Consider the following 6096-nt stretch of genomic DNA (forward strand, 5'->3'; position numbering starts at 1 on the left):
AGGAAGATACTTACCCCCCAGTGAGGGCAGGGTTTGGGAAGAGCCGACTTGAGGCCTCAGAAGAGCCCTAGAGATAACCTTCCCGTGTTTTAATATCTATTGAAGTGAAGTGAAAGTCGCTCAGTCGTATCCGACTCTTTCCGACCCCATGGACTACACAGTCCATGGAATTCGCTAGGCCAGAATACTGGAGTGGGTAGCCTTTCCCTTCTCCAGGGCATCTTCCCAACCCAGGAATCAAGCCCCGGTCTCCCCCATTGCAGGCGGATTCTTGACCAGCTGAGCCAAATATCTATTACACGGCATTAAAACACTTCTTTTCGCTGGAGAAATGAGATAAAATTTAAAAATAGTTTTGGAAAACCAAAAGGGGAAGAAAAAAAAAAACACATCACACTCACTACCCTACCAACAATTAATTTACAAAACACTTCAAAAGGAGACTATACAAACCCATCTAAATATATACATTACAGCTAAAATTCAGTTTTCCTGCAGCCCAGGTGAGTTGACAAGGGCCTGGCAGAGGCGTGAGGGGTGAGTCAATGAGTTGTGTTTCCCTTCAGGGGTCACCTAGTTCCCTTTGTAGAGTCTTTTCTCCAGGTGAGGTGAGTAAGATCCCCCCACAGCCATGCTGGGTAAAATGTACCCTGGAATAAGGAGGGTACCTTTTGGCTTTTTTATACTTTATTATGGAAAAATTAAAGCATCTTCACAAATAAAGAGAATAGTATAAAGAACCCCCCGCCCCATGTACACACCACTCAGCAGCAACAGTTGTTGAATTTTGTATCCTCTAATCCCCACCCATTTCTCCTACCCACTCTGGGCTATTTTGAAGCTAATCATATACATCATATTTTTCTTTCAACATATGTGAATATCAAAATATTCAAAAGATACAAAAAAACATAAGGATTCTTCTCTGTATATGTTATAAACACACACGCACAATACTATGGTCACATGTAAAAATTCAGTAATAATTTCTTAATATCAAATATCCAATCAGTGTTCAATTTCAGATTGTCCGAAATTTGCCTTTTTAGTAAGCCCCTCAGATGATTTTTGTGTATGACCAAATAAGAACCATTGCCTTTGAGAACACAGAAAATCTAGCTTTAGTTGGGAGGAAACAAGAAGAAGGGTAAATGCAATTTGCAAACAGTCAGCTAAGAAGCAGCTGTTTTGCACCTAGGGCAGTAGAGGCAGGGCCTCTGAGAGCTCTGGAGGAAAGGTACCACTTGGGTTTCTTAAGAAGCAGAGCTTGGCTGCACCCACCCATCTCAACCAGGCAGACCCAGTCAAGAGTCCAGACTCACCTGGGCAAAGCTAGCTTCCAAGGCTGAATTCAGGATTGACAAACCAAAGCAGGAAGCTCAGAACTGAAAACTACCAAAGGCATCACCAGTGTTGACTCTGCCTCTCCCATCATATAAGCACCAGACCAAGGCGAGAGAAGCCCCTGCCCCAATCAGTGCCTTCCTCTTCTGTCTCCCCCCTCCTCCCCACTTCCATTCTGCTCTTCACCCCAACTCTGAGTGCTGTGTCTTTTGGTCAGTGAGTGGAACAGTAGTTCTCAAAGGTCCTGGTGCTCAGGAATCACAGAGAAGCAAATACAGAAAAAAGTACATCTTGATGATTAAGAGCAGAGTTGAGTTCCAAACTGCCTGGGTCAGGACCCCATCTCTGCCTTTGACCATGTGTGACCTTGGGGAAGCAATTTAATCCCAGGGTCTCAGTGTCCTAGGTGGCGCTGGTGGTAAAGAACCCACCTGCCTACGCAGGAGATGTAAGAAATAAGAGTTCTGATCCGTGGGTAGGGAAAATCCCCTGGAGGAGAGCATGGAAACCCACTCCAGTATTCTTGTCTGGAGAAGCCCTTGGACAGAGGAGCCTGGCGAGTTACAGCCCATCAGGTCACAAGGAGTCAGACACGACTGAGTGACTATCACTTTCACTTCTCTCTCAGTGTCCTAATCTATAAAATAAAATAGGATCTTAGATATTTATTTAGCATGTGGAAGTACAGGAAGGAGAGGTTATTTTCAGGTTTGCTATTTTTTTCTTCTAGAGCCCCAAATCAAAGGTGCAGAAGGCCAGCATGACTGTATGACACTGGCAGGACTCTAAACTGGTGCAACCTGTTTGAATGGGAGTATGCTTGTCCTTTGACCCAATAATCTTAGAACTCTCAGAAGTTCATCCTAAAAAAATAATTTAAGGATACAAATCAAAATTTAATTACTATCACATCTATTGTAGCATTGTTTGTAGTAAGTACATACTTGTAAAAGACCTGAATTCTTTCATCCATTCAGTAAGTATTTTTTGAGGGTCTATTATGTGCTGACAAAGGTCCGTCTAGTCAAAGCTGTGTTTTTTTCCAGTAGTCATGTACGGATGTGAGAGTTGGACCATAAAGAAAGCTGAGTGCCGAAGAATGGATGCTTTTGAACTGTGGTATTGGAGAAGACTCTTGAGAGACCCTTAAGACTTCAAGGAGCTCCAACCAGTCTATCCTAAAGGAAATCAGTCCTGAATAGTCACTGGAAGGTCTGATGCTGAAGCTGAAACTCCAATACTTTGGCCACCTGATGTGAAGAAATGACTCACTGGAAAAGACCCTGATGCTGAGAAAGATTGAAGGCAGGAGAAGGGGCCGACAGAAGATGAGATGGTTGGAAGGCATTGCTGACTCAATGGACATGAGTTTGAGCAGGCTCTGGAAGTTGGTGATGGACAGGGAAGCCTGGCATGCTGCAGTCCATCTGGTTGCAAAGAGTCAGACACAACTGAGCGACAGAACAGAACGGATTATGTGCCATCCTGTTCTAGGCTCGAGGATAGGGCAGTAGATGAGAGACAAGGCCCTGCCCTCATGAAGCTTATGCCCAGATGTATGGAGACAAACAGTAAACAAGTAATAAGTTAGCAAGATATTGCAGATTACAAAGAGTGCAATTACAGAAAGCTAGGCTTTAGAGAAATGAAGAGAGATGGTCAGGGAAGACCTCTCTCATTTGAGAGGAGATAGCATTTGAGCTGGGAGAAGGCAATGGCAAGCCACTCCAGTACTCTTGCCTAGAAAATCCCATGGATGGAGGAGCCTGGTAGGCTACAGTCCATGGGATCGCTAAGAGTCGGACACGACTGAGCGACTTCACTTTCACTTTTCACTTTCACACATTGGAGAAGGAAATGGCAACCCACTCCAGTGTTCTTGCCTGGAGAATCCCAGGGATGGGGGAGCCTGGTGGGCTTCCGTCTATGGGGTCACACAGAGTCAGACACGACTGAAGTGACTTAGCAGCAGCAGCATTTGAGCTGAGGTGTGAAAGATTTTTTAATGGGCTGGTTTTGCAAAAAGAAGTTGCAGGAAGGGTATTCTAGGCAGCAGGAACCTGGATGTGAGAGCAGGGGTGTGACATTGGGGAGCGACATCTTCACAATAGCTAGTGTATCTATTGAGTTCTTGCCATTGTTTTCATGACTGTAGAACACAATTAGATACTTTACCTGTATTAGCCCATTTGATTTTCTTAGTAACCCTACAGCAGTGTTCTTATTCTCCTGTTACGCATGAGGAAATAGAGGCACAAAGAAGCTAAGTCATTTGCCCAAGGTCACACAGTCACTCATGACAGGTCATTTGACACAGTGGTTGTGTTTACAACCACTACATGATATTGTCTTATGGTCTGAAAAGGTTCAACACATTCAAGAAACAGAAAGGAGGCCACTGTGGCTGGAACATGGGAGGGGTGGGGAGATGTAATATGAGGTGTGTCAGGTGGAGGCAAGGGCCAAGCCATGTGAGAGCTGATGGGCCAATAAGAAAGTTGGATTTTATTCTAAACACACTGGGAAGCCCTTTGGGAAATTTGAAGCAGGTGAGTGACATTACTTGATTCACTTTTTTTCTTTTTTTGGCCTTGCCATGTGGCATGCGGCAAGTTAGTTCCCCAACCAGGGATCGAACCTGTATGCTCTGCATTAGGAGTGAGGAGTCTTAACCATTGGACCTCCAGAGAAATTCCTAGATTAAAAGTTTTAAAATATTACTTTGACTTCTGTTTCTGAAAGGATAGAGTAGTAGAAGTTCTACTTATCAAGAAGAAAAAGTAAAAACCCTGAAATTATATATACAATAAATATTAGAAGGCTCCAAAAGGTACAGAGAAGATAGACTGTCTAAGGACCTCCAGGTCTGAGGAACAAGGCTGGGGTGTGTCCTCTGGGTTTTCTTCTGCCTCATATATTCTAGATACAGTGCTGCAGAATCCAGCAAGATACGCAGACAAAAAAAGAAAAAATTTCCAAAGTCTGCTGTCTCTAGGCAAAGGAACAGGAAGAGGGTAGGCTAGCTAGAAAGACTTTCAGATAGGATCACTCTAACCCAGCCAAACATCCCAGAAAAAAAAATGTGGCCGCAGGCCACCATGCCTGGACTTCTTTCCTCATGCAGTTACACCAAAGCAACACCCCCAGGGTAGTGTCAGAGAAGGCTAAGTGGGGCGCCTGGACTCCCTGCCCACCTGTGGCAACAAGGCATTCCTCGTTAACCTGTGTTGGAGTACTGTCAGATGAGACAATCAGAACGTTTGCCTCTGCCAATTGGTAATGAAGCCACCCCTCCACTGGGACGTGGAGGTCACCTGATTAGTCAAGCACTTCTGCTTCTCCCAGCCAGGATGCAGCTGGGGCCCAGGGTAGGTCACCCCAAGTTGTGCCGCAATAGCATGCTAGTGGTTCAGACAGTAAAGAACCCACAGGAGACCTGGCTTCAATCCCTGGGTCAGGAAGATCCCCTGGAGAAGGGAATGGCAACCCACTCCAATATTCTTGCCTGGAGAATTCCATGGACAGAGAAGCCTGGCGGACTACAGTCCTCAGGGTCGAAAAGAGTCAAATATGACTGAGCAACTAGCACTCTGTTGAATTAAAGTTACTTAAGAAAGTCAACTCAAGTGGGACACTTTGACACACACCCCCACCCAGTCTCCCTGCAAGCAGGAGATAAATCTCTTATGTGAAAGATACTCTCTCTCCCTGCCTCTGGAGAAGGACACCCTTATCACCAAAGACAGGGAACTCAGGAAGCCCATGTGAACAAGCCTTGTGACTTCCTTAATTTACTGCCCCAAGCCCAAACGCTGTTTAGAGTCTTCACTAGTTGGACACCCCAAATCTAAGCTTCTTTGTCCTGTCAATTCCTCACAAATACTGTTTCCTTGTCTATAACCACCCACTTAGGAGGAACTTGCCAGGATCACTGCTCTTGTGCTTTGCAGCCACGACTCAGTAAAATAAGGGTTTCAAGAACATAAGCACTCTGATACCCTGACAGCCAATCTGAAACCAACCAAGTGGGCTACTAAGTGACAGGCTGGGCAAAGGAAAGATTCATATCCTAGAAGGATGAAGGCAGGATGGCACAAGATTTTATGATATGACTTAGAACAGTGCACAACTGAAAACCTAGGGACTATTTATTTTTCCGAACCACAGTTGACTGAAGGCAACTGAAACCACAGAAAGTGAAACGTGGGATTAAGACGGACAACTGTATACAAGTCAATAGATGATGTTTCAGCTTTAGCATCAGTCCTTCCAATGAACACCCAGGATCGATCTCCTTTAGAATGGACTGGTTGGATCTCCTTGCAGTCCAAGGGACTCTCAAGAGTCTTCTCCAGCACCACAGTTCAAAAGCATCAATTCTTCGGCGATCAGCTTTCTTTACAGTCCAACTCTCACATCCATGCATGACCACTGGAAAAACCATAGGCTTGACTAGACGGACCTTTGTTGGCAAAGTAATGTCTCTGCTTTTTAATATGCTATCTAGGTTGGTCATAACTTTCCTTCCAAGGAGTAAGCGTCTTTTAATTTCATGGCTGCAATCAGCATCCACAGTGATTTTGGAGCCCAAAAAAAGAAAGTCTGACACTGTTTCCACTGTTTCCCCATCTATTTCCCATGAAGTGATGGGACCAGATGCCATGATCTTTGTTTTCTGAATGTTGAGCTTCAAGCCAACCTTTTCACTCTCCTCTTTCACTTTCATCAAGAGGCTTTTTAGTTCCTCTTCAC

Source organism: Moschus berezovskii, chromosome 3, assembly GCF_049115385.1.
Source record: "Moschus berezovskii isolate FMDL1 chromosome 3, NW_MosBer_1.0, whole genome shotgun sequence".
In the NCBI taxonomy this organism is placed as follows: Eukaryota; Metazoa; Chordata; class Mammalia; order Artiodactyla; family Moschidae; genus Moschus; species Moschus berezovskii.